This window comes from Anser anser (genome assembly GCF_964211835.1).
Source record: "Anser anser genome assembly, chromosome: Z".
Taxonomy (NCBI): domain Eukaryota; kingdom Metazoa; phylum Chordata; class Aves; order Anseriformes; family Anatidae; genus Anser; species Anser anser.
Window position 1 is genome coordinate 43,318,308 of NC_139723.1, and position 27,569 is coordinate 43,345,876.

At 40.9% G+C, this 27,569-nt stretch overlaps 2 long non-coding RNA genes across 2 annotated transcripts; one reads left to right on the plus strand and one right to left on the minus strand.

The window, feature by feature from the left end:
• The first annotated feature begins 760 nt into the window (after nt 1-760).
• On the plus strand, nt 761-20,511 carry LOC310889840. Its single transcript, XR_014576836.1, has 4 exons — nt 761-1,237; nt 6,972-7,114; nt 14,238-14,342; nt 17,958-20,511. It is a non-coding gene; the product is annotated as an uncharacterized lncRNA (long non-coding RNA).
• On the minus strand, nt 7,109-27,326 carry LOC310889839. The gene is made up of 3 exons (XR_014576835.1): nt 25,592-27,326; nt 15,096-15,192; nt 7,109-7,632 (listed from the first exon to the last, which is right to left on the minus strand). It is a non-coding gene; the product is annotated as an uncharacterized lncRNA (long non-coding RNA).
• Between the last annotated feature and the right edge of the window lie 243 nt (nt 27,327-27,569).

Genomic DNA, 27,569 nt, shown 5'->3' on the forward strand with positions numbered 1-27,569 from the left:
TTTTACTAAATCTTTTCAGCAAGACTGAAGAAGTAATTGACATTTAGCCAGTGTCCTAAATATTCCAGTAATAAATGCCTTGGCAATACCACAGCTAGACAAACAGATTAAAATAATGAGTGGTACAGAGACTGCTGTGCAACACTTTTTCCCATTAAAAAGTGCTTTCTGTTGCTTATCACTTTGCCAAACAATTCAAGCTGAAATGTTGAGTGTCTGCTATGAGGTTGATTTTTCTGGGAAAAAATTCTGCTAGAATGGAAACATTTATGAGAATGAAATTGCAAGATGGGAGAGGGAGGGGGAATCAGCTGCTTGCCCACATTAAAAAAAAAAAAAAAAAAAAAAATTTACTCCAGACATTTCACTGAGTTTTTGTTGCACTCTGGAACTGGGATTTAATATCAGGCCAAAAGAGGACTATTTTGTATTAAAGGTATTTGGAGTTGAATTCCAAGGTTATGCCTTAAGACTGAATCCAAAGCAATAATACTGACTTGGTCAGATCATTAATACTCCAGAAGGGATTTGGATACACCTGAAGTTCTGAGAGAACAATTACTTTGAGATTAAATCTGTGACAGCAGTTACTTCCACAAGGCCTGAATTTCAGTCTCAACTTGTTCTCAGATATGAACCTGTCCAAAACCATTCCCAAAATATACATCTGAACAACACTTTTCAGGTCTATGTTTAGCCAAAATGGAGAAGGGTTTGTTAAAGAAAATGTTATTACTGAGAAAAAAATAAAAGACAATATTTACTCATGTTGGAAATGAAAGGGTCTACAGATCTCATGCTTAAAGATTCAGAATCATATTGTGCTGTTAGTGGTGGATACATCCATCAGCACAATACCTTGAGAGGAAAATGTACTCCTTGCCCAAGTGATGCAAAATATAGGAATTTGTCCTAATGTTCCCTGCATTCATCATGCATAGCATAGCCAAAACCCTTGAGTGAACGCCACAGAAGAACAGAGCAGCATTATTTGCTAGATTGGAAAACCGAAACTGAGAAGCCCTGGGCTCCCTGGAGGCACCATGTCAGCTCTGCTGCAGCACAACATGCTAAACATTGCGGTGTACTCACTTTTGACTGTTTCTCACCCTTTCCAAGCTGATGATCTTGTGCAGAAAGTGCTGCTTTTTTATTTATCTCTTTCAACAGATGATTGAGCTGATTCCCAAAAAGGATTCCCATGAAGTCTTGTTTGAGCAGGCACTGAAGGTTTAAGGTAAAAACTGCATTACTACTGGGTTTTGTTACGAGTAGGAGTAGTTGTGGCAGTCATAATAGTAGTAGTTATTTTTGCAGTGATAATCAGGGCCCAACATAAGCTGCAACTGCTCCTGTGCCAGGCAACAGAGGTGATCACAAGTATGCTGCCAAGGGGAGCCAAACTGTGGTGGCTGGCATCCTTGCTTGAGGTCCTTCAACAGCCCCCATGCTGTAGGTTTTGGCTATAAAGCTTGGGCAAGAAGGGACAGGCCATGGCAGGCCAGTACATCAGGCAGGCTTTAGGAGATGCCAAAGCAGCAGCAAGAGGAAAGAAGGAAGGTGGGAAGAGTGGTTTATACAGAGGTATCCTAGGACTAGATCCACAACCGTGGAGAAAAGCTGCAGTCCTCACCCTGGGGATGCTGGGCAGGCAACAGCTAAGGAAACACAAGAGAGGAGGGCACATGACTGGTCTCAGCCTCTTGGGAGTGAGAAGGTGAACCCGGGGCTCCCACCACTCAGCAGATCACCTGCTCAACTGCTGGGGATAGCCACTGGCAGGGATGAATACCTGGTTTGTTTTCACAAGTTGTTGGGGGCAGTAAGCAGGGATGTCTGCTAGCACGGTCTGCCTTCAGGTTTTGGGTTGTTTTTGTGTTTGTTTCTTGTTAAAATCCCAAGCCTCTGTCTGAGTTTTTCCTCAGCATAAACTAAAGAAGTGAGGCTGTCTGTTTTCTTACAAGGTGAAAGCACAGCCTAATTTGTTTTCATTAATCTTTCACTGGAAAAATTATGAGAATTAATTTTTCTCCTAGCTGCCAGCTAAAACTGACAACTCTGTCCGCTCTCTAGAAGGTTTTTTTCTCAGCCAGAAGGTTTAGCTTTCTCTAGCCCAATGCTTTCTTGGAGCTTTCAATTTTGTGGTGAAAATTGTCATTTTTCTCATACAACAAAAGTTTTAGTAACATTTATTAACAATTGGGTAGATCTTGAGCCTGTAAGGAGAGGTAGGAAGGAAAGCAACATTATTTGTTTTAGCACTTGTTGCTAACATTCCAGTGGCAAATATTACCTAAAATCAAATATTTTAAAAGGTCGTTGTTTTCCTTCCTTCCTTCCTTCCTTCCTTCCTTCCTTCCTTCCTTCCTTCCTTCCTTCCTTCCTTCCTTCCTTCCTTCCTTCCTTCCTTCCTTCCTTCCTTCCTTCCTTCCTTCCTTCCTTCCTTCCTTCCTTCCTTCCTTCCTTCCTTCCATTTTCCCCCCTCAACATACATATTTGGAAGATAAAGACTGGAGACTTCTAGGCTCCCAAGTACAAGACAGACCTAGATCTATTGGAAGGAGTCCAAAGGAGTCCAATGTAAGATGGTCAAGGGACTGAAGCCCCTCTCCTATTGGGAGAGGCAGAGAGAGCTCAGACAGTTCAGCCCGGTAAAGGAAGGCTCAGAGGGGATCTCATCAATGTCTATAAACACCTGAAGGGAAGGTGCAAAGAAGATAGAGCCAAGCTCTGTTCAGTGGTACCCTGTGCCAAGACAAGGGGCAATGAACATGAACTGGAACACAGGAGGTGCTGCCTGAACATTCAGAAATGCTTCCTTACTGTGCAGGCAACAGAGTACTGGCACAGGACGCTCAGAGACACGGTGAAGTCTCCCTTCTTGGAGATCATCAACAACTGTCTGGTTCTGGGTAACATACCCTAGGTGGAAGAGTTGGACCAGATGGCCTCCAGAAGTCCCTTCCCTTCTCAATCATTCTGTGATCCTGTGATTCTGAGTCACAATACCTGTAAATATAATCCATGATACAGAGTACCAGACACTTTCCACTGATGTTTGAAAGACCAGAGGAGTCTTTCTTTCCTGATGAAATATATTATGCCTTCTAGTAGGAAACCTCTTCTAAGACAAATGAAAGCTGAGTGAGAGGGACTCAGAAAAGCAGAGTGAAACGGAGATCAAAAAATAAAGGAGACTTTCCTAAAAATACTGAAGTAGGAAGTGGCTTCCTAATAAACATGAGTCTGGTGAAGACTATATATATATACTAGTGTGTCCTCCTTTCTAAAGACAGAAAGAAAGACACTAGAAATAGTATGTCTCTTTACTTGAAGCTGATGGCAAAACTGCTAAAAATACCCAAGAAATATTACTTGTGTTTAAAAAAAAAAGAAAAAAAAAAAAGGAAAGAGATTATCATAGAATAGAATGGTTTGGGTTGGAAGGGACCCAAAAGATCAATTAGTTCCAACCCCCTGCCATGGGCAGGGACACATCCCACTAAACAAGATTGCTCAAAGCTCCATCCAACCTGGCCCTGAACACCTCCAGGGATGAGGCATCCACAGCTTCTCTGGGTGACCTGTGCCAGTGCCTCACCACCCTCTGAGTAAAGAATTTCTTCCAAATATCTAATCTAAACCTACCTTTTTAGTGTAAAGCCATTGCTCCTTGTCCCACCACTCCAGTCCCTGACAAAGAGTAGGTCCCTCACCACCTTTCTTATATACCCCCTTTAGGTACTGGAAGGACACTATAAGGTCTCCCCGGAGCCTTCTCTTCTCCAGGCTGAACAACCCCAACACCCTCAGCCTGTCTTTGTAGGAAAGGTGCTCCAGCCCTTTGATCATCCTTGTGGCCATTCTCTGGACTCATTCTAATATGTCTATGTCCTTCTTGTGCTGGAGGCCCCAGAGCTGATCACAGTGCTCCAGGTGGGGTCTCATAAGAGTACAGTAGAGCCTTGACCTGCTGACCACGCCTCTTTTGATGCAGCCCATGATATGGCTGGCTTTCTGGGCTGCAGGTGCAGATTGACAGCTCATGTCAAGCTTCTTGTCAACCAATTACATTACGAACTCTCATTCCATGAAATATCTTTCATGAGAAGGCAAAGTTCAAAATCTGGGTTAATGCATTCTCACCATGAGATGCTTTTGAGTTGGGGGAGAAGTTGAATGTGATATAAATTTAAAAAATTTCTTTATCAATCTTCAACTCCTGATCTCAAGATCCAGGACATGCATTTTCTGTAACGCTTACCCAGATGTTCTACTCAATGCCTGACCTAGCCCAAGAAATTCCCCAGCATAAATCTTTTTCTTATTTGAACAAGTTGGAAGGCCATCTCCTAGACATGGAAACATTACTGTTGAAATACTGGATTTATAGCAAATTTGTTTTATTGAAGGTTCCTCTTGAATAAATGCTTGCAACCAACTGCATGAGGTCAACCAAGATGAGAGAAGTGCAAAAAAAAAGAGCACAGTTTCCTTCATAAGAAGTTTAAGAAATGTGTGCAACTCATGCTACCTGAGGTGCTCTGTTTTGGCTTCTATTGCTGCGTTGTCTATTGTAAGGGAGGCCTGAATTTTAAAGAGTTGGACAGAGCTACATTAATTTCCATTGAATGGATGTCTTCTTATGCTTTCCCTTCCCTTCCCTTCCCTTCCCTTCCCTTCCCTTCCCTTCCCTTCCCTTCCCTTCCCTTCCCTTCCCTTCCCTTCCCTTCCCTTCCCTTCCCTTCCCTTCCCTTCCCTTCCCTTCCCTTCCCTTCCCTTCCCTTCCCTTCCCTTCCCTTCCCTTCCCTTCCCTTCCCTTCCCTTCCCTTCCCTTCCCTTCCCTTCCCTTCCCTTCCCTTCCCTTCCCTTCCCTTCCCTTCCCTTCCCTTCCCTTCCCTTCCCTCCTAAACTCCTCAAGACTGGAATGAATTGACTCAGCCACCTAGGCCAATGTTTGACCAGTGATTTTGTGTTACAGCTGCTCATTATATATTTTCCACTCCTTTATTTGAGCTTGGTTACTAGCCACAGCAAATCAGAGGGCCATATCCCACTCTGATGAACATCAGGATCTGGACCAATTGTTTGCAGAATGCACACGTTGTTTATGCCAGGACTAGAAAGCAAGGACTTCATATATTTTTTTTCTTAACTTTTAACTGTGCAGGCACAGAGAAGCCCATAGAAACTTCTTGAATAATGCAGCAATGAAGGATGGGAAAAACAAGAAAGGGAAAACTTAGGTGGAAAAACAGCATAAATAATGGAGATGTATAGAGAGAGTCAGGGAGAGGATAAGGAAAGAAAATATAAATGAGAGTGTTAAAGAAACAAGAGAAAACAAAAGAAGATAATACATTATATCAGAGGAGAAATATAAATGGAAAAACAGCAAAATTGTTACCTTTGCACAAAATATGCTGATAATTTTATTATTATTAAATTTTATCTATTAACATATACCTAGACGTGCATAACCTGATTCAACATGTAATGAACAGATACACAGGTTTAGCTGATTTTTTTTGTATGCCAGGAAATGAAATGAGATGTATTTATCAAGCACATAACTGAGCAGCATCTGCTCATTAAAGCTGACTGAAAGGCGGAAGAAATGACCTTCCCCATCTGTAACTCATGGAGGGATGATCTTGGGGAATATTACCATATGTATTTAATAAAAAGTTGCCGTCATTGGCATTTTCATAAATAAAATAGAGACTTTGTTATCTTGGCAAGAGGTGTTTTTCTGCTGTCCTGATTCAGTCAGGCTTTAGAGTTAAGTGAAACCTGAAAGCTTATGCTTCAGTTTTTCCAATGTAACACATGAATGTCCCTGAATGTATACTATGATAAGGAAGGATGGCTTGCTGAGTTGGAACCTTGAAAAACATAGCTCTAGTACTTACTCACAAAAATAATCCTATTTGCTTATCTATTTAAACCCATAAACAGATTAAAACTTAAAGGCATGATATCCAGTCCTGTTTTGCTTGAGGAAATAAGCCTTGCATGTGGTGGTGATGTTGCAGGGACAGTTCTTTATAGTAAAGAGGGAACAACGACTCTCTGGAACTTTCAAAACACTGCCAGCTCCCTGTTGCACAGGATCTTTTGCTCCTGTTATCTCTTGTAGGTAGTTTGAATTATGGTTGATCCACAAAATCCATCTGCTTTTGCAGGACACAGTAAGAGAAACCTTCTGGGAAAGACCCCAAGTTCTCAAATTCACCACAAACTGACGAAGTATTTTCACACATAAAAAATGTGAACTAGAAACATTGCTTAGTGTTTCCCAAACTTGCTCCCATCATTTGAGACACTTCTGATGTCATATTTTGAAACCCAACAGCTGCCCAAAACAGAAGTAGATGGAGGCCATTTGGTGCCTGATTTTCTGCACAACAGCACTGGTGTAGCTGTAGGTATGTAACTCAGAGGAGAGTGCAGGTGAAGTGTATAGTTCCAAACTGTCTGGTTCTGTCCTGTCTTCTGCCCTTTGCATCTCCCTTGAAGTTCAAAGCAGGATTTGGTTTCATTACCTATGCCCCTTGGCACTTTAGATAGTGTTTTTGTTTGTTTGTTTGTTTGTTTTGTTTTTTTCCCCTGGGGGTGGGGTGGGTGTTCATCAGAAGCTGAAATCTTATAAAATATTAGCAGTGCACTTGCCTTCCCAGGGATTCATTTTGTCACTTACAATACAGTCAATCTTAAGCTATTATTATTAGCTGTGATGAACTGTATTGGTTTTACACATTGGCTTCCTGCACCTTTTGAGATATCAAAGGACTCCTTTCATCAGAAGGTATTGTCTTGGACCCCATCAGCCCTGATTACATGCCTAATTCACTTGTGAGACGGGTCATTAATTGCTTCATAAGCATTTTCCACTACAATGACTCAGCAGGTTGCTCTCACCAGCAATGGGTATTTTGTCTACAACCATCTCTTCTTTCTACTTTTCCAAGTCAAGCATTTCCTCAAGGAATGTCATGCTGCAGATGACAGAGCTCGGTTGCTGAGCTTGGACTATTATTCGCTGAAGCTCGGTCTTGCATCTCTCAGCGGATCAGGTCTGGACTCAGGAGCTCAAAGCCTGGGTAAACAAAAGGTAAATCAAGAAGTACAGTTCGTTCCTGGCTGAGGAGGAATTTGTGGTCAAAGACTAGGTGATGTGGTAAGAATATGTTTCAATATATTTCTCCATAACCTTCTGTTAAGGTGAACAGAGGGATACAACCTGTGGAACGGGACCAGCAGTCACTGTATTTCAGTCCAGTAGTGTCTGCATTCAATAGGGAGCAAGTCAGCTCCTAGGTTCAGATATGAAAAACAAGGAAACTGATGAAATGCAAAGGAAGAAGTTGTGTATTAGGCATATATTTCATGCACCCATATGAAAACTATGAGCAATGATTCATAAGTAGCAATTGTCTGAGTACTAATTCTCATTTGATTTGTGTTATGCAGCTATTTGTGATATGTGGTGACTCACCCCTGCTCAATGGCATTGGTCTTCTGGTTGTTGTTAACACCACCCTCCCACTCCACCGGCCTTCCACTGCTGCTTCTGTCCTCTTTTCGAATTGTTTGTTCTCCCAGATGCCAGAGGTCTTCCATAATATTGTTCTTGAATAAGACAAAGAGAACACAGTCATTCAGTGCTTGTCTGGTTGCACCTGGACCGACACAAACCATTTTGTCAGTGGCCTCTCTAGATTGTGTGATTGGTTTTAAGCCACCTGAACTGATGCTGTCTATACTACTACACCTGGGAGCTGGAAACTAAATCTTGGCAAGGGTCCTTTTGCTCTGAAGCCATTATACAGACAAGAAGCCGACTGTGACTTGGTCACTGAGCATTTTAAGTGTTCTATCTGTGCAGGCTTTCCATAACACAGCTTGAAAGGAAGACAAATGCTAAGGAAAAATAAATTAATAAATAAAATAAAATGCTCTGGCCATTATTTTCAGACATCTTTGCCAGATCTTCAAGTGTGCGCTGATCTCGTCCACTTGCAAAGATATTTGCCTGCCTGTGCTGGATATGCCAGCCTTGCTCTATTTTAAGCCCAACAGCATTTGCGCAAGAGAGGAAAACAGATCAGGCTGGTTCCAGCCCTCTCTAACTCTTGTCCTTGAAAACACAAGGTGTTCTTCTGCTTTTAGGGGTGCTGCCTCACACAGAGCTTCTTGTTTTCTGTAGCTGTTTAGTATTTGGAAAAAATTGTGTGGAAGATCCGTTGCAGAAAGAAGTTCGTGCAGGCCTAATCATTTCTTGTATCCCCAAGGACCTTTTCTTCCTCATTCAGCCTGTTTCCTGTAATCCTTTTCAGTCCTTCCCTCAGTGCTTATTCCACATATGTTCTTCCTTCACTCTTTACTGCTCCTTTTTATTTTGGTTTTAATCACCTAGAGGCAGATGCTTCCTCCTATTCTGTGTCTAGCAAGGTGTCTAGCACAAGGGCACACTGTTTTCCATGGGCCTAAGCATCTCCGGCTGATATAAGCATGCAGTAAATTTGATTCACTCTGGGGGCATGCTAGATTTACGGCTGCAAAGAATTCCAGCATGTGCTGTTCAATATCTGGTAATACTGGACATGGACCACAGCGCATGCTCTACCATAATAATAATTTGTAGCACAAGCATGGTTTTCCTTTCCCAAAAGCCACAGAGTGGCTTCACAGCATGCTTTCATGCTGCATTTGAGGTAGCGGCATCCTGCTCAGAAAAAAATATATATATTATCTTTAAAAAAGATAAAAAAGTGTTCCTGATATATTTTGCTTTCTTTTGGGACTTTTTCCTTTCAAATATGGAATTGTAAAAGGAAAGATTTTTCCAAATATAACAAAGCCCCCAAAGTAGAAAATTTCTTTTTCCTGCCTGTACCTGCTAGCATTGTGTGGTTATTCCTAATTATTATAGTGTAAAGTGTGCATTGATGACAGCAGAGGCATATTCATATTGCACAGTAATAACAAACAACTAATGACTATGTTTTAAAAGACATTCCTTATCAGGCCACAAGTATGCCCTGATCTGACTTGTTTGGTACAAACTTCAGGTACAATTTCAGCTTCCACTTCTGAAAAAATAAGCATAAAATTGATTAATTTCTATTTGGATTCTGTGACCCACTGAAATGGTTTTATACTGAGAATGCTTGAAATAATTACTTGACACCAAAGGGAGAATGATAACAGCTTTTGCATTCTTCTTCAGATACCTTTTCCATGGTTTAATTAATTAATTATTTTATTTAAGTGAAAATACCTTCTCTGTTACATCCCACAGAGAGGAGAGGTGACTCGAGGAGAGGAGAGAGGAGAGAGGAGAGAGGAGAGAGAGGAGAGGAGAGGAGAGGAGAGGAGAGGAGAGGAGAGGAGAGGAGAGGAGAGGAGAGGAGAGGAGAGGAGAGGAGAGGAGAGGAGAGGAGAGGAGAGGAGAGGAGAGGAGAGGAGAGGAGAGGAGAGGAGAGGAGAGGAGAGGAGAGGAGAGGAGAGGAGAGGAGAGGAGAGGAGAGGAGAGGAGAGGAGAGGAGAGGAGAGGAGAGGAGAGGAGAGGAGAGGAGAGGAGAGGAGAGGAGAGGAGAGGAGAGAGCAGAGTTGAGCACATCCAGAGTTAAGCATTTAACAATAGTTAAGTAAAGTTGAAATTTAGCTCTGTCTTTATATGTTTAGCGACCTTGCTCTAGCGATTACACCGGGGCACCTTGCTTGGCACAGAGCTGGATTTTCCTCCCTATCAGGGCTGCAAGGGAGCTCGACAGCTGGCAGGCACCTTTGAGGAGCATGGCTGGATCAAAAGCAGCCAGCAGGACCCTCTCACCCATGCTTAAATTATGACTTTTTAAGAAAGGAGATGAAGGCTGTGCAAAGTACAATTAATAACACCTTTGCTGCCTCCCCTCCACTGCCAGTCTCTCAGCTCATTCCTCTCACAGAAACAGACAGTTCCTCCTTGACAGCAGCCTGAAATATAAACTCACACAGAGCCTATATCTTGTCTGTCACTGGGATTTAAATATTTCAGGCTGTGGCAGACCAGCTGGTTCCTCACTGATTAGAGCCCGATGAGGCCGGTTTCCTAACATGGATGGGTTTTATTCATGGACCTTCAGGTTCGCCATTTGCCATCTTTATTCCTTTCATCACTCTGGGTAATACCTGGCTTTCCTATCTGCCCTGAGAAACACTGTAAGAAGAGTCCCATTGTGCACAATCAATGGAGCCCTTGGCTCTTTCCTCCCCTGATTATTACGGGAAGGGAAGCCTCTTTAGTCCTTAGCCAGACAAGAGGGACATTATCTTTTTTTTTTTTTTTTTTTGCAATAATTATTATTACTTGAGAAAAAAATCATGGAGCTGGACAACATATTAATTGCATTTTATATTCATATATGAATTTTTTTTTCTTCATGAAATTTGTGTCCTGTCCAACAGCTTGAAAAGAAAGAAAGTAAGACTGGAAAAAAAGTTTATAATCTACTGGAAAGCAATCCTGTGCACAGCTGGAATTGTTGTTTCACTGAACACCTTGGCACTTGAAGGTTTAGTAAAGCACTCACAGAACTAAGCTAATGGATCAACAGGTGAAAGACATATGCAGAACAAAAGAATCATGTTTTTTCACAGTGGTGCCTTTCAGAGTACCCTTTCTACCTGTAATAAACTTGATATAGCATGTGACACGGCACATCCCTACGTCAATTCCATCCCTGGAAGTGTTTAAGGCCGGGTTGGATGAGGCTTTGGCAGCCTCGTCTAGTGGGAGGTGTCCCAGCCCATGGCAGAGGGGTTTGGAACTGGATGGGCTTTACGGTTCCTTCCAACCCAAAACATCTGTAATTCTATGATTGTGCAGAACCCTAGGACTCCACAGCTATGGAGGTGACAGTTCCTCCAAGGAGATAAATCTTGTGGTCCACCCATGCTCAGATGAGTGTGAACCATAGTGATAACCAGCAGTGAGCTTCCCGGATAGGATCATAATAAATTCCAACTCTGTCCTATCTTCCCACAGGTAGGAAGTGCAAAGGAGAATAAGGACCCCTGCAGAACTGATAAAATGAGCACTAATACAGCTGATCATTAAGTTGCTAAACAGTGATAAATACAAGCCTTCACCTTAATTCAGAGCTGTCTTCAGCTTCAGAAACAATATATAGGTGGAGCACAACCCCAGAACATCTATATAAAAGTAGTCTATTCATAACAAGACAGATGACAGTGCATGATTATGAACAGTATCTCTTTAACTACATTTCACTGGTGCAATAAGTGTTCTTAATAAACATTGCCTAGCTTATCTCTTGGAAACAAAAAAAAAAAATGTGATTGATGAGCTTCTGAACTAGTGTTTCATCTGAGCCAAGGTTTTCTCTGACTGATAAATACACCAGACTAGCTCTGGTGTTCCAGCTTATCTCTGCTCCACAGGAATAATGCTACAGAAATGTCTCCACAGCCTTTAGGAGAAGAAGCAGGATGATATTTTGGAGGCTTATCAGCTCACACTAGAGTCCATGCAGCCCCTAAGTCTTATTGCTAATCTTCAGTAAAAACAGATGCAAGTTTGCTAATGTTTTTAAAGTTAACTGCAAACCCTTTTCTTCAGCACAACACCAGGATGATTTTAATTCCTTTTCTCACAGTGCTTGTCAGTTTTTCTTCCCCTGTGTTTCCCCAGCTTGTCTTCTATGCACCATGACAGGGACTGGACAACAGAGAGGGAAAACACAGGGATATGACACCAATTCAGGGCCCCACAGCACAGACTGGGAATGAATTGAAAAGGACTCAGTTGGAAGGTGATCTTACTTTGCTGTGATAAAATTATCAGTTTTCTAATCACACAGTTGTAACTTCAGTCAGTGTTTTGGATTTCTTCAGAATCTGCTTCACACACATTTGAAACCTTAAAAATGGTACTTAAAGACATTTATTAAGGGGTTAAGCATGGTAGGAACTCCTTAAGAGTTTTAAAATGATATTCTTTACCCAAGGCAATAGACAGCTTCTTCAGAGTCATTCCATTCTAATGTGTAAATGCTGAAAGTAATTAGAATGTGTCCTATGTGTATTAAAGTATTCAGGAGAAGTCATTTGGAAAAAGTGACTTTTCATGAGAGGCTGCCAAATATTTGCTAGAAGTTATTGCATTACTAATAATATAAGAAGTTTTGGTTTTTAAAATGAAGGCTGTTTCGAAACATATAATTACAAAAAAGCATTTTGTTGAGATGAACTTTTTTTTTTTAAAACTTTTCAGTAATAGAATGGACAATGCAAGTGTCCACTGCAGTGTCTGCTGGTCAGAAAAAGATGTTAAATTGAATTATTCATGAGAAGAGTTTACAATTTTGTTAAAAAGATACAAACTATTTTGTTCTGAAAACAACAGCCTGAAAAACTCCAAAGAAAGGCTTAGATGTTATTGCAGTTTTGCAGAAAAAAATATTCCTTCAACAGCTTTGAATATCAAGTGTGGTTTTTTTTTTTTAGAGATGTCTTCTGTAGTGCACAGAGTTTCACGTTTTGCTGTTACTTCAAAAAAGGCAATAAAGAGCATTTTTTCTCTTTCCTCATCCTTTGTTGCAGAGTAGACATACAGACTCTCTAATGCTGTTTTATTTACAGAATTCAAATCCCTCCAAAAAGATCACATGCCCTCTGATGCCTGCAATAAGCCCACTGGCTGTTTATGGCTAGAAAGTTGGTATTCATATAGAGACTGCACATAAATGAGAACCAGACCCTATATTACTTCAATCACCGGGGGAGGGTGTCTAAATTAAATGAATGCTATAAAAAGACTTCGGTATTAGTCATGTCTACTTGATGAAATAAGGCCATGTCTGCTTGATTAAATATTATCAATAGTCTTAAAATGTTCTGCTGGCTAATGAAGCCAGTTACCACCTGAACTGTTTATACAGTTGCTTTCTCTGCCTTTTGATCCTCTCCATCCCACATATTCTGTCATTGAAAGGCAGAAGGTGGAGCCAGGGGTGCTTGTGAAGCTGTCTTTCTTAATTATCACTTGATAATTATCAAAATAAACATTAAACATGATATGCAAAAGGCTGAGAACAAGGATACCAGTCTCCTTATAATACTAGCAGTTTTATTGTATTTAAAAGAACAAGTAAAATAAGTAAACATAAAAAATTCAGTACCCTCTTAAATCACAGTGTGCTTTGGCTGGCAGCTCTGCCTTGTTACTACTATAGGCAGTGCATAAATATCTCTCTGCCTAATGTAAGAGCTGCCAAGTAACCACAGATTTTAATTATAGGAAGAAGTAATTGATCTGGGGAAAAAAGAAAGAAAGAAAGTAAGAAAGAAAGAGAGAGAGAGAGAAAGAAAGAAGGAAGGAAAGAAGGAAGGAGAGAAAGAAGGAGAGAAAGAAGGAAAGTAGGAAAAAAGGAAGGAAAGAAGTAAGGAAAGAAGAAAAGAAGGAGAGAAGGAGAGAAGGAGAGAAAGAAGGAGAAAAAGAAGGAGAAAGGAGAGAAAGGAGAGAAAGAAAGGAGAGAAAGAAGGAGAGAAAGAAAGAAGGAGAGAAAGAAGGAGAGAAAGAAGGAGAGAAAGGAGAGAAGGAGAGGGAGAGAAGGAGAGAAAGAGAGAAAGAAATAGAGAAAGAAAGAGAAAGAGAAAGAGAGAGAGAGAGAGAAAGGGAGAGAGAAATAGAGAGAGAAAGAGAGAAAGGGAGAAAGAGAGAAAGAGAGAAAGAGAGAGAGAGAAAGGAAGGAAGGAAGGAAGGAAGGAAGGAAGGAAGGAAGGAAGGAAGGAAGGAAGGAAGGAAGGAAGGAAGGAAAGAAAACATAAATACTGCAATTGTATTTACTTAAAAAGGGAAAAGAGGGATCACCTACCAAAAGCACAGCGACTCTTTCATTAATGGAGTGTCATAAATTCTCCATGCTTTGAGCCCTCTTTGCCCAGTGGAAGGTGCATCTTTATACATTTACATTTAGACAGAGATCCTAGCCCCATCTTTCTGTTTCCCTTGGCTCCCTTTGCAGGGGAGCTGCAGCTTCCTTCCTTGAAAAAAGAAGAGGGAACCTAGCAAGCTCTTCTAGCATGCAGAGCTCCAGAAGGCAAATGGTAGGGGATTAACAGACACTGGTACATCCTCTGGTTCCCAGGTTTAAAAAGAGCCTGTAGTGCCTGCAAGGAGTATGCAGTCCATGGGAGGTATTCAAATAAGAAATGTTTTGTTTTGACAGAAATTCCAGAAAATTCATTAAAGTGATATTTTGAACAAAGTTGGACTGGAACTGGGCTGAAGCTTGGAAAGCAATCCAATGAGGATGAGAAGATTAATGGAGCAGGTTGGTTGGGATTATAGTGCTTACAAAACTGACAGTACTTATAAAACTGATTTTGCAAAATGTCAAGTGATTCTATTATATTCAGCATTTTGCTTTTTGTTCAGAGATAGCTCTCCACAGAGGTGCCCAGATTTTCAGCTTGCATCCCTTGTAATGACTTAGCTCATGCATCCATGCAGAGGATGTTGGGTAGGGAGAGCAACTCAGATTATTTTAGATGTCCTTTGAAAACACGGAACTACAAAGGAAAAGTTAAGTGCAAGAAATGGATGTTCATCTGAGGACAAAACTGAGTCATAAGGATATTTGTAGTTAGCACTTGCCAGTGGTCCCACATCAATGCTTGGATTTTTCATAAGCAACGAGTGAAGTTGACTTATTCACTCCTTTTTTGACTTCTCACTGTCACAGACTTAGACTGTGGATGGTTCTTAACTCAGTTGCACATACCTTTTACAAGCTAAGTCCAATAGTAATGACACTGTTAACTGCTGATCTTAGAATGTCTTACGTATACTGAGAACATCTGTACATTTATCCTAGCAGTATAATGTTTACATAAATCTTGTCAATGTACTATACACATACATTACACGTGTAGTCTTTATATTTAAAATTGTGCTTGCTTGAATATAAATATCAATGCAAAATGTAATATTTTATGTAAACACATATTTTACTGTTGTATATATTGTGTGTATACAAAATTTGTTAGGAGACAGATACCAAATGCATTTTTAAAGATGATCTTACTCGGTAAGATGAGAGCTCACTTGAGGCACTGAATGGCTCAGGGATCCGGTAATGGGATACAAACCTTCACACCTCCATATCAGCACTTTGGATCCAGCTGAAACAAGAAACAATAAAAAGTTATCACTGTACTGACAGTTTGGTGGTCAAGAAGTTGTGTGCTGCTTGTCTTGGCCCATCCAGATGTGTGTCTGTCAGTCCTGCTGGCATGCAGAAGACAGAGAGACACAAAACCAGCCGTGGTTTCTCCTGACGGTCCCTGGCAGGGCAGGAGGCTGTCCCCCTCAGGAATCCTGTGCTGTTGCCCCCAAAGCAGTATGGCATCACCAGCTTCTACTTCAGGTTTGCCTAACTGCTCTACGTGACCAGGTAGAAGCTACAGCCCTGATGGTAAAATTCAGTGCCAGGGGTGGGAACAATCTTTTCAGGTCCTGCACATATCCCTGTAATATCAGGCTCTTGACAATAGGAATTCACAGAAACCATCCTCAAGCATAGGTGCTGCCTGCAAGATGTACCTCAATAAGCAAAAAAACCAACCAAACAAACAAAAAAAAACAAACCATGAAGTGGTGCCAAACATTATAAGAGCTGATCCTGTTGCATGAACAAAGAGAAACTTTGTCTTGAGGGCTATATTTGTGTCTTTTATGAGCACTGAATTAGTCTGATCCCTGATATGAGACCTAAGCTACCAGCAACATTCTCAAAACTCTTTCCATGTTATTCTTTTTGGAATAAGCCATTATTTTCATCATTTGAACCGTGTGACAGATAGAAGGCAACAATATAATACCTGTGAGAGTGAAAATAGGGAGATCTTTAGGTCTCTTTGCCTCGGTTGGAATCCATAAACTGAGGTAAGAAAACAAACAATATATATGCCTCCTGTGATCATTAAGGCTGGCAGTATCACAGATTCTGTGCTTCTGGTTGGAAAAAGGGTAAAGACAACATGTATTCCTAGGCTACATAAAAGGTATTTTTAACACAGAAGGGCTTTATTGTCATTCTTTACCAGCCAGCCTGGATCTGACAGAGCTGGTGAGAAGTATTTGCTTGAGGAACTTGATTTACACTGCTGGGTGGATTGGCGCAGGATACTTGCAAAGAGATTGCAGATGACAGCAGCGTTATCAGGATACACCTAAGGAACTGAGGCAACACCCACCTCCCTGCAGGAAAGTCACCCACAGAAAGAAAAATACCCTCTGGCAAGGAGAAAGGAGGTTGTGCCTTGCCCTCATTTGCACTGGTGACAGTTGAAGATTGCTCTCTGCCCTTTTTTCCTTCCATCACTCACCTACTCAAGCATGCACAGACATTTTGGTAATTATGAAACTGAAGTGTTATAGACATAATGAAAAGAAAACTTTTATAGTGTGATGTCTAATGTGATATGTAAGGGAAAAGGATATTCTCATCTGGCAACACATAGCAACCAACCTGCACATCACTACATCCTAGGCTTTACCTTTTACAACAAGGCACCCCATGTGGAATGGGTGGAGGAGAAGGACAGGAGACATAGGCTTTCCCTGACGTAAGTGATGTGATGTCTGGACTCATGTATCCCACTGTGCACAGCCAGTCTGAAAGCAGCAGTTGGTGCATTACCTTGAGCAATAAGCCAAACCCTTCCTAAGTACAGTTAGCAGTGCCTGGCAGCAGCACTCTCAAGATAACAGGATAACGGCCGTGAGCAGGCAGCTGTCCTGCAGACAAAGCTGTGGTCACACTGCATCATTTCACTCCATCCAGTTACTAGGAAGAAATGTTATTCTTGTTACTGCATTGCTTGCATTTTTATTCATCTCTAAGGCATCTGACTGCTTTACATATGTTGAGACATTCAAACTTTTAATTAGATACATCAAAAAACTACATTATCCCTGCTGCCTGCAGGTTTAAGACTAAGATTTAATCAGTGGGAATGCCTGAACAAAGAGCTATCATTTAGCTCCTCATGAGTGTCATAGGTATAGTAGCAATCCACAGAAAATGGCAGAGTTCTGTCCTCTACATGCTAGGTTTTCATCAGCACTGTCTTTTCCCCAGTCCTCTGTCCTTTCTAATTCCTTGTGTTTGTCTTAATTCAACCATTATTATTATTATATTTTAATCTAGATTTTCTGCTTTGCGTTAGTATATTCTCATTACAGCATTTTCCAAAGGCCTACTGAAAATAAATAAATGAAATAATCTAAATTTTCAGGTGCTAAGGTCATCAGTGTTCCCATTTTGCTTGTATATGGACTGTGTGGCAGCAAACCAGATGCCAAAACTAGATGACAGTGAGCAAGAAGGCCTTTTGCTTAACTTGAGATTTTGTCACCCACATGCCAGTTCTTCTAGTTGCCTGCTAATGAGACAGGTAATTAAATGAGACTTTTAAGGCATATAAAAATATTATTATATTAACTAGTACAAAATTGCTGGTAGAGTATTCTAACACGATAAAATACAAGCAGTGTCCTGTTTTTCTTACTGTTGTGAATTACCTGGTAGAGTCAATGTGTTTGAGCCCGTGCTTGTATATGTCAGCAATTCCGGGAAATTATTTTGTTTCCTGCTCTACAGTGATGTAAAATGTGAGATTTATCCAGAATAATAGTTTGGGACTGGTGTCTGGGTGAATCTTGCTACAAAAGATGACTGTTTTTGCTAATCTTTCTATTAGATGATTGGTTCATATACTTTGATTGCTGATTTTTATTTCCTCCTTCTCCCACATTTCCGTTAGATTGTGCACCTGGAGTTCTATTCAATAAAAGTATCTATTTGTATAAGGCACTGTGATATATTTACAAATAACCAAGTCACATCACTTTTAAATAAAATCAGGACTCTCACATTTTTCAGGCTGAACCACCTCCATGTGCCACAAGACTGTGAAGAGCAGTGCCCCTACGCGAGCTCCAGATGTGGTCTGCAACATTGGAGATGGGCCCAGAACAGAGGCCAGGTGTGAGTGCTCCCAAACTTGGGCAAAGCCAACATTTTGCATTCAAGATCTCCAGTACAGGGAATATAAATGAAGGTTTGTCATTTTCAAAAATGAGGTGGAGTCTCCTGGCTTCTCCACTCTTAAAAGTGGTCATTACCATCGTGATTAGTTTCTAGACCAGAACTCCTATGTTTGGTTTATTGAAGAGTTTCATTAAATGAGTAAAAGCGATTGAAATAACAGCCCACCTCAGGATGACTATACTTCATATAGAAACATGCTGAGTTGTCATTGTTTCTTTTACTTTTATTTGACAGTCTTCTACAGGCAGATCAGCTTATGGGGAGTACTTATGGGGCTCAGTAGTGCCAATGACACTGTGTCTGTTGGTGGAACTTAACAGTACTGGCACAAAAATTACGGCATTTGTCTCACTGACTTTTGTCTTTCTCACCTGGGGTTTCAAACTGAACACTTAGGAAGGTAAACTCAACATCCCACCTGTCTTCTCTTCATTGATATTCAGTTAATTTGAGTAAATCAGCATTTGACCTCCCTTGCCAAACTTCTCCCTGTAGAGGAGCTGTGCTGCTGCCCACCTGCTGCACGGCAAGATTGTGCTTAGCCCTGATCCCTGGTACACACCGTGTGCTCACGGTTGATGGCTTGCTTGAAGAAGAACAGACCACTAATAAATTGCACAGTCATTACCCTTTATGCATACTTGTTCTAATAGGTGTCGCAGATTCCTGCCTCCTAATAAGGAAAGGAAGTAGAAAAACACATAAATTCTCCCAAGGGAGTCAGACAGCCTGAAGCCACGTTCGACAGCTGTTACTGTTACCATGAACACCAAGAGCAAAACAAGGATTAGAAAGGGAAAAAAAAAAAAAAAGGAAGAAAAAAAAGAAAAGAAAAAAAAAAGAAAAAAAGAAAATAAAAAGAAAAGATGCATTGCCAGGGATTTTGGCAAGATTTTCTTGGATACGGAATGTGTTTTGCACTGCCCCAATCTATAAAAGCACAGCACTCCTGCGGCACATGATGGAATTTGGAGATTAAACAAACATTGGCATTAATTAGTCTTAAAAGGAATTACTTCATTTAGCCGAAGTTTGCATTTCTGTATCTCGCTCTTTTTAAAAAAACTGTCACTTTAATCTCCAGCAGTAAGATTTTGGCATTTGATGGAAGCTTGGATACTTCCCCATGCTATGGTGTTATTAAATCTAATTCACAGGAGGTTTCAGAAAATGTTTTCACAGGGTTTACCTTTCATCTTCTATACTCAGCTCTGGTCTTTCTCCTCAGGGCCAGCTGATAGGAATCGGGTGATTCCCCGGGTGCCCTGGAGCTATGCTGAGTTACACCAGCTAAGCCTCTGTCCCTCTGTGTTATAGCTGAGAAATCCAAAGGGGAGATTCATGTCCTTTGTAAAGAGGTGTATTTAGTCTACCCCGCTGAGATAGTTTATGGCTTTGGCAGGGAAACTGTTGACAGTGCGTACTGTGAATACAGTTCAAAGTGAACTTGAAGTCCTGGAGCTGCAGCTCTCCCTATGCTCGTTACATTAATTTGTTAAAGGTGCTCAGTGTAGGTACATATGTATGTGTGGAGTCATACCATCAATTAAACTGACTCACTTGATATTCTACTAAAAGTGGGAACGGGGTGCACCACACTGCTGCCTTTTGGAGCAAGGCATAAAAGCAGGGTCACACCACATCTGGGCACTAAGGCACCCATGGCACTTGTCACGAGACTGCTAGTCTGAGCACCCTGGCCAAACTCCAGTTTGTGTAATAGCTATCCATATTCTCAAAATATGTCCCCCATAGTTTCAGGTCAACACAGTATTTCTCACTTTTGACTTAAATCATTGACTGGGCATGGCTCAGTCTGTACTTACTGAATGTCTGCTGCTTTTCTCATCCTAGCTAGTTTCAGGTGCAGGCAAAGGGATATTTTTTTCAGGCCAAGAGTCACACCTGCTTTCATCAGAAGCCCAAGGTTAAGACAAATCACAAACACAGGAAAAACTGAGCAATAGTATACTTTCTCACAGGACAATCCAGTGAAAGGGCACAGGGAAGATTTCTCTCCTAGCACCTCACAATTTCTGTGTTTTCATACGTATCTCCTGCTTTCCCCTCTGCCCTTTGCCTTGTAAACCTCCCTGAAGAGAAGCATGGCTGGGGGATGGTCTCTGGATGCTAATGACTGCCCCACCCCATTCAGAGACACATTTCCATCCCACTTCAGGATTCAGTCTGCTATATACAACCACAAATCTTACATGCTCAGTTAATCAAAACACTGTGTGTCCAAGGGCCGCTCCAATGGAATAATCAGGCCGAGAAATGACATTTCTGTCTGGATGGAGCAAAGCAGCAAGTGTCTTAAAAAACAATTATAAGGTTGGCCGAAAGCTTAAGAAGACTATATAGAAATTCTTAACCAAGTTTAAAAGAGGATTTTAAAGAAAAAAAAATGTGAAAAACTTTGATAACAATTATCAAAGCACACTTTTCTAAAAGTATTTGTGACCAATGAGAGTAAACAGTAATATTTCTTAATATTCTAACCCATTTAAGTTCCTGTCCAATGTCAGTCTTAACACAAGCTAAAAATATGCTACTTATTGAGTTGGAAGAAGGTTTTGATTTACAATTATGCCTTGATGGATTACCTGAAAGCGCAACCTTCAGGCAAACTGTGATTAACTTGACCAAAGACATCTGGGAGAGCCATCTATGGCCTAAAATTATGACCTTGGTATTCTGGGCTGAAACTAGACACCATTCAAATTGCAGTGCTGAAAAACTCTTCTACAGAGGCCTTTGTTTAGGAGGCCAACAGGTTTTTTAGCTCCAGCAGTTGAGCAGAAACACCTCCTGTGAAGTTATAGGGGGGAAAGAAAGTACTTCCTATTTTTTTCAGTCATTTATTTAAAAGCAAAACTCCAAACATTCCCATCTTGTATGAATAAAGAAGCAAAAACAATTAATAACTTAATGATTAGCAAATGCTGTAGACATAGGTTTGTATTTTACTTAGCAAGATTTATGGAGTTAAATATAAAAGTATGACTCTTGAAAGCCATGTGCTCATAATTAGCTCAAGTTTTACCCCTGGATACTGTAAAATCACAACATGCTGTCAGAGCCCATTTTCTGATCCTGTTATCAGCATGGAATAAAGTTTTCCATTAAATGCAAAACAGATTTACAGGTGCTAAAACAGCTATTTTATCAGTGGGAAACAGGCTACCTTTTGTTCTCTAGAAAGGCATTTCATGATTTTACATTGGTCAATTGATTGTACAACAAAGGGAAACAAAACAATTTAGTTCATCTACTGAAACTGAAGAAGATATAAATTGAAAATAAGGACAAGGAAAATTAATGCCTCTTTGAATGTAGGATGAATGTTCTTGCATATTGTCACCTACTGTAAAAGGAAAAGAACAAGATAAAAGCAACGCTGTTCCTTTCTTATTGCTGAGTATGTTACATAAATCCTCAGTGTTCCTACAGTCAGGCTCAAAGGATAACAGCATTCCAGGCAGCAGCGAACATTGAAAATTAAATTGCTCTGTTAAAGAGAAGTCCTGCAAAGATAGCAGTCCTCTTGGTGTATTAATTCCTCTCATGAGCTGTTGAGTGAAGGGGCTCCCAAGCTCCCCAGGGGAGGTGATTCCTGCGCCCTGCATCCTTATCCCGAGCAAGGAGCCCACTCCCCTGGACCAGGAGGGTGGGTGCCCTTTCAGGGCAAGGAGCTAACATTTTGCTGATACTCCAGAAACTGAAGAGGAGAAGAACAACTTTTTGCATGTTTGCCAGGCTGACACAGAAGAGGTGGTCCCTGAGGACCAATCTGAATGTTTTGGGAGTAGGGCATTGGGCCTTTTAAGAACAGCTGCTTCAGAGTTTGGTGACTTCAAACTGTCTGCTCAAGAAGAAGGAACATCCTTTGGTTTCCCATAGTGTGAAAGTTTTAATATGGTGGTTGATAGAAACTGCATTTCAGGGACTGTGTCTGAATATTAGACCTAGCCATGCATGACCCTGAACTCCAGAGCCATTTGCTAAGTTCAGATCAAGTCTTTAGCTTGCAAGATGTTATTTATAACTGCTTTTAACAAAGTGTTTGGATGGAGGTTTTGAGAGCACTCTAAGGGATTCAATGCATTTCTTTCTCTGAAATATCCCAGGCAACTTCAAAAAAACACATGACCCATCTTTGTATCCAACACTAAGAGCCTGAAAGCACAGAAAACAGGAGCCTCATGCAGAAACTGTACAGAGCACTACATAAAAACTCAACATTGCCTTACAGCTTTGGCAAATGCAGAAGAATTCAAGAACAGAAGAACAGCTACGCTGAGTCACAAGGAGGCTTCATCTGACCCAGCTTATTGACCAATTTCCAAAGTTTATCTTATGGAAACAAGGTGATACTTCCTCTGCCATAGCCTCCAAGCTTCCAAGACCCAGTGGGAGTGCAGGTTTCTGAACTGGAGATTGTTTAGGGGCCACTAATTCATCCATCCTATATGTTTATCATTTTTAACCCTCTGCTGCTAGACTGTGTTGTCTGAAAAACAACTTCTCATTTGATTGAAGCCTTCTGTGTAGCAATTCCTCTAGGTGCTCAGCAGTTATATTATTATGAAAAAGACTCCATAGGCATTTCCTTCTTTCCTTTCCTTTCCTTTCCTTTCCTTTCCTTTCCTTTCCTTTCCTTTCCTTTCCTTTCCTTTCCTTTCCTTTCCTTTCCTTTCCTTTCCTTTCCTTTCCTTTCCTTTCCTTTCCTTTCCTTTCCTTTCCTTTCCTTTCCTTTCCTTTCCTTTCCTTTCCTTTCCTTTCCTTTCCTTTCCTTTCCTTTCCTTTCCTTTCCTTTCCTTTCCTTTCCTTTCCTTTCCTTTCCTTTTCCTTCTATATTGCAGTAACTGAGAAGATATTAGTGCAAAGAGCCTGTCTACCTTTCCTTAAGAAGATGGGACATTTCAAACTTTCCGTGACTTGTTCAAGGGCATTCTCCTCTTCTAAACAGGGAAAACTGCAAAAGGACTTCAGAGATCATTAAGGCTGTTACTGATGTTATATGAAATGGTTTACAAGTAGGTGTACAAGATGATCCTTTACTGCTCAAATGAAGGGTAATGTAAAGAATATAACACAGCATTTGCACATGGTCTTCCATGTCTGAGAACAAACCTTTCTTGGAAGCATTTACATGAAGGCTATACTGTGGTGCTGTCTGTTGGCACCTCTGAGTGACTCAATACAGTACAATAGAGAGCACTGCATTGGTCCAGAACAATTAAAAGAAACTTCTACCAAATGCTAGCCCAGTCTTAATTTGGTAGTAGACTCACAGGTTTACATACATGAGTGAAGGGAACCTGTGGGATCCAGATACCTCTGAAAATGTAGAAGTTGCACTGTTATGAGTCCACTTGGTTTAAGAGAGGTAGCCAGAAAAGAGGAGCCAAAGCTGTTGATCTGACTGACAAAATGATGGTTGGAATTGACATTGTCTGCTTTTTCACAGACCAGATGACAGATACATAAGGTCTCAGGTTCCAGTGAGACAGAACACAGAGAAAAAAGTTCTCTAGATTGTGGGTTAACCCAAAAGAAGAATGATATGACACTAAATACAGGGGGATGCAAGATTTCATTCTCGTTCTATGATAGAATGATAAGGCCCAGAATCAAGAGAACTTTTGTCTCTGTTTCCCCCAGCCTAAGAAATAATTTCTGGAGAGTGAACTTCAAAGTGCTTGACCATTTGTCAGAAATTATTGCAAAACTACAAAGAAATAACCAAACAGTAAATCAAAAATCTGAGAGAGAAACCTCTTGCAAGGACTACAAAGGAAGAAAAAAACAAATGGCATGGAGAGTTGATTATAACACCAGCAGTTTGCCACGGCAAAGGAGAAACTGATACCAGATGCTGCTGAGAGCTCTTTCATTACCTTGTGCAAGACCTGCAGTGCCGTGGAGGGGCCCCATGCAGCACTACATCTCTAGCTGGGATAAATGTGAGGCACTTGGGGAAAAAGATTCATTCTCAAAAGAGATCTGCAGAGCCAATTATTATTTTATTTGAATGATGATTCAGTGACCAACTCATAAGTTTGCTGCATTCTTTCATTATCTCCAAGAAAGAATTTTGCAGTTGTCCTATTTTGTAATATAAAGCTATGTCAGTGCTTTTAATGTCAGCAGCATTACTATTTAAAGTGAAAGTAACAGATGAAAAATTAATAATTTTTTTTTTTTTTTTTTTAATATTGAATGCAAAGTTTTCCAGATCTTATTGACCTTGGCATGTTCTTTCTAGCTTTTTCAATCCTCAGACATTTTTGTCTGACCCTTGAAATTTATTTTTTATTTGTCTGGTTATTCAGCAATTTGTGAATTACAGCATTCAATTCCACCATTTTCTTCCACTCTCCTAGAAAGTAAGATCGGCTAGAAACTGGATGACTTATGTTTAGGCAGTATTCCCTGCAACATTACTCACTTGCTCATACTGTGTCAGATGAAGAAAATGTACAGTATGCTAAGGGAGTGAGGAATTTTTATCTGATTTTTTTTTTTATTAGCATATTTACAGACAGTTGTACAGAATTGTTTATCTCCTCAAAACTTGAAGTGTACTATATACAAACCCCATGAGGGAGGGCTGGAAAGAAATGCCTTGTCTTAGCAGTCATAAGGTGTTGTGTTTTGTGTTGTGTTTGTTTGTTTTATTTTGTTTTGTTTGTTTTTGTTTTGTTTTAATTAAGTCTCTTTTTATTCCCCTTGTGGTTTCTGGTCTTTTCAGGTTCACTTGCTTTGTGTTTCCATGGTTTTCTCTGCAACCATGAGGAATACAAATGCTCTTTTCCAAACTAGTAAAAGCAGAAATTATATGGAATCACTAGAGTCTGACAGCTGAGGTTTTTTAGCAAAGCATATCAAATGTAACAGCTGTTGTAATAAAACTGTTAAATCTGTCGATACTGTGGCTGAGAATCAGATGAAGGACAGACATGCAAAGAGATGGCAGCAGCGAGTCACAGCAAGCTGGGGAATAAACAGCAGGAATGTTCTGAGCAGAACTGGTAACCCTAGAAGGTAAATGTTATCAGTGTTAATGATTTGTTTAATTTTGGGAGACACTTGGCGGCCTATGTGGAAATGTGAAGTCTACAGCAGCTGACTGGAGGACATGGGCAGGTTCCTTCCTTGAATATGTATCTCATATGTGATGCTCTTCCAAAAAAAATAATATATATATATCACTTTAAAGGCCTCTGAATGTTTTCAAAAACTTTGTGCGAATAACTTCTTGAGTTATTGTTACTCAGGGAGAGAAACAGGACAGCATCAGTGATGCAGGTGCCACTGTGCCTTGGGAGTGTCCTCACTCTTGCCAGGCTCTCAGATAGGTTCAGTTTCACAGAGTGGCTGAATGTGGTATGGTGCTGTAATTTAATTAGGTTTGGCAACAAAAGCTTCATCTCCAAGTCGGCAAGGGAGGGAATGATTACCTTATTCATCAAAGAGAAGCATACTGACTTGCTCTTGGCCAAGGAACCTGGTGAAAGAAACGTGTGGAATTTGTTACTGAGTGAACCTTTGTATTGGAGAGAGAAAAAGAGAAAATTAAAAGAATGTTTTCTAAGCTTACCACAGGTTCTGTCCTGTCTGGGTCGTTGTTTCTGACAAATAACTTCTCAGGAAACAAAATGATGTCACTGCAACACTGGATATCTCAAAGTTAAACTATCAACATAAAGTATGGTGAACTTTTCCTTTACTGCTTCCTAAATTACCTTTATACCATATTTCTCATATTTATACACACCAAATATACAGAAACAAAAAGAAAATGCTTCTCACTTTGTCACTAATATTGTAAAAGTCATCTTCTTTTACATTCATACACGTTGTGAGGGTTGTCTTAAAACATCTTTCGATAAAGTCATACAAAACAAGCCAAAAACATATTAGAAATGGTGCTATAAATGTGACCAAAAGCCAGAGGGATGAAATATAACACTCAGGGTTTCTACAGTGCTTAAACAAACATATTCTCATTCCTTTGGGCAAAAGAAATACTTCATAGAATCGTAGAATCATTAAGGTTGGAAAAGACCTCAAAGATCATCCGGTCCAACCTTTGCCCTACTACCAATGTCACCCCTTAAACCATGTCCCTAAGCACCACACCCAACCTTTCCTTAAACACCCTCAGAGATGGTGATGCCACCACTTCTCTGGGCAACCCATTCCAATGCCTGACTGCTCTTTCTGAGAAGAAATGTCTCCCAATTTCTAACCTAAACCTCCCCTGGCCCAACTTGAGGCCATTCCCTCTAGTCTTATCACTAGTTATCTGTGAGAAGAGGCCGACCCCCAGCTCCCCACACCTTCCTTTCAGGTAGTTGTAGAGAGCAAAGAGGTCTCCCCTGAGCCTCCTCTTCTCCAGACCAAACAACCCCAGTTCCCTCAGCCACTCCTCACAGGACTTGCGCTCCAGGCCCTTCACCAGCTTCGGAGCCCTTCTCTGGACACGCTCCAGGGCCTCGATGTCCTTCTTGCAGTGAGGGGCCCAAAACTGAACAGAGTACTCCAGGTGCAGCCTCACCAGAGCAGAGTACAGGGGGATGATCACCTCCCTGGTCCTGCTGGCTACACTATTCCTGATACAAGCCAGGATGCCGTTGGCCTTCTTGGCCACCTGGGCACACTGCCGGCTCATGTTCAGGTGAGCATCGACCAATGCCTCCAGATCCTTTTCCTCTGCACAGCTTTCCAGCCACTCTGCCCCAGGCCTGTAACATTGCATGGGGTTGTTGTGACCAAAGTGCAGGTCCAAGCACTTAGCCATGTTGAACCTCATCCCACTGGCCTTTGCCCATCGACCCATCCTGTCCAGGTCCCTCTGCAAGGCCTTCCTACCCTCCAGCAGATCGACACTTACTGCCAACTTGGTGTCATCTGCAAACTTACTAAGGGTGCAATCAATTCCCTCACCCAAATCATCAATAAAGATATTAAAGAGGATGGGCCCCAGCACCGACCCCTGGGGAACACCACCAGTGACCAATCACCATCTGGATTTCACTCTATTCACCACTACTCTCCAGGCCTGTCCATCCAGCCAGTTTTTAACACAGCAAAGAACAGCATCTAACACACAGTACTTGTAATAGGTACCCCATCTTTGTTGTATTTAGATACCCCACAGCACAAATGAGGAATAAAACATAACTTTTGTAGCTGTTTTCCTCAGTAAGAAATGTGAAAATGAATCAGAAGTCTCATAAATATCTAGAGGAATTAGTTATTTTGGCCAAAACAGAAAGCAACTCCCAGGTAAATATTAGCTTTCTGTTACATTTTCTCCTACCTAATTGCAAAAAACTACATCAAGGAATAGAAATATGTTTCATTTTCCTTTTGTGGGTTTCTTTACAATACTGAGAAAAAACAATGGGGGTTTTACTGCTGCTGAAAAACCAC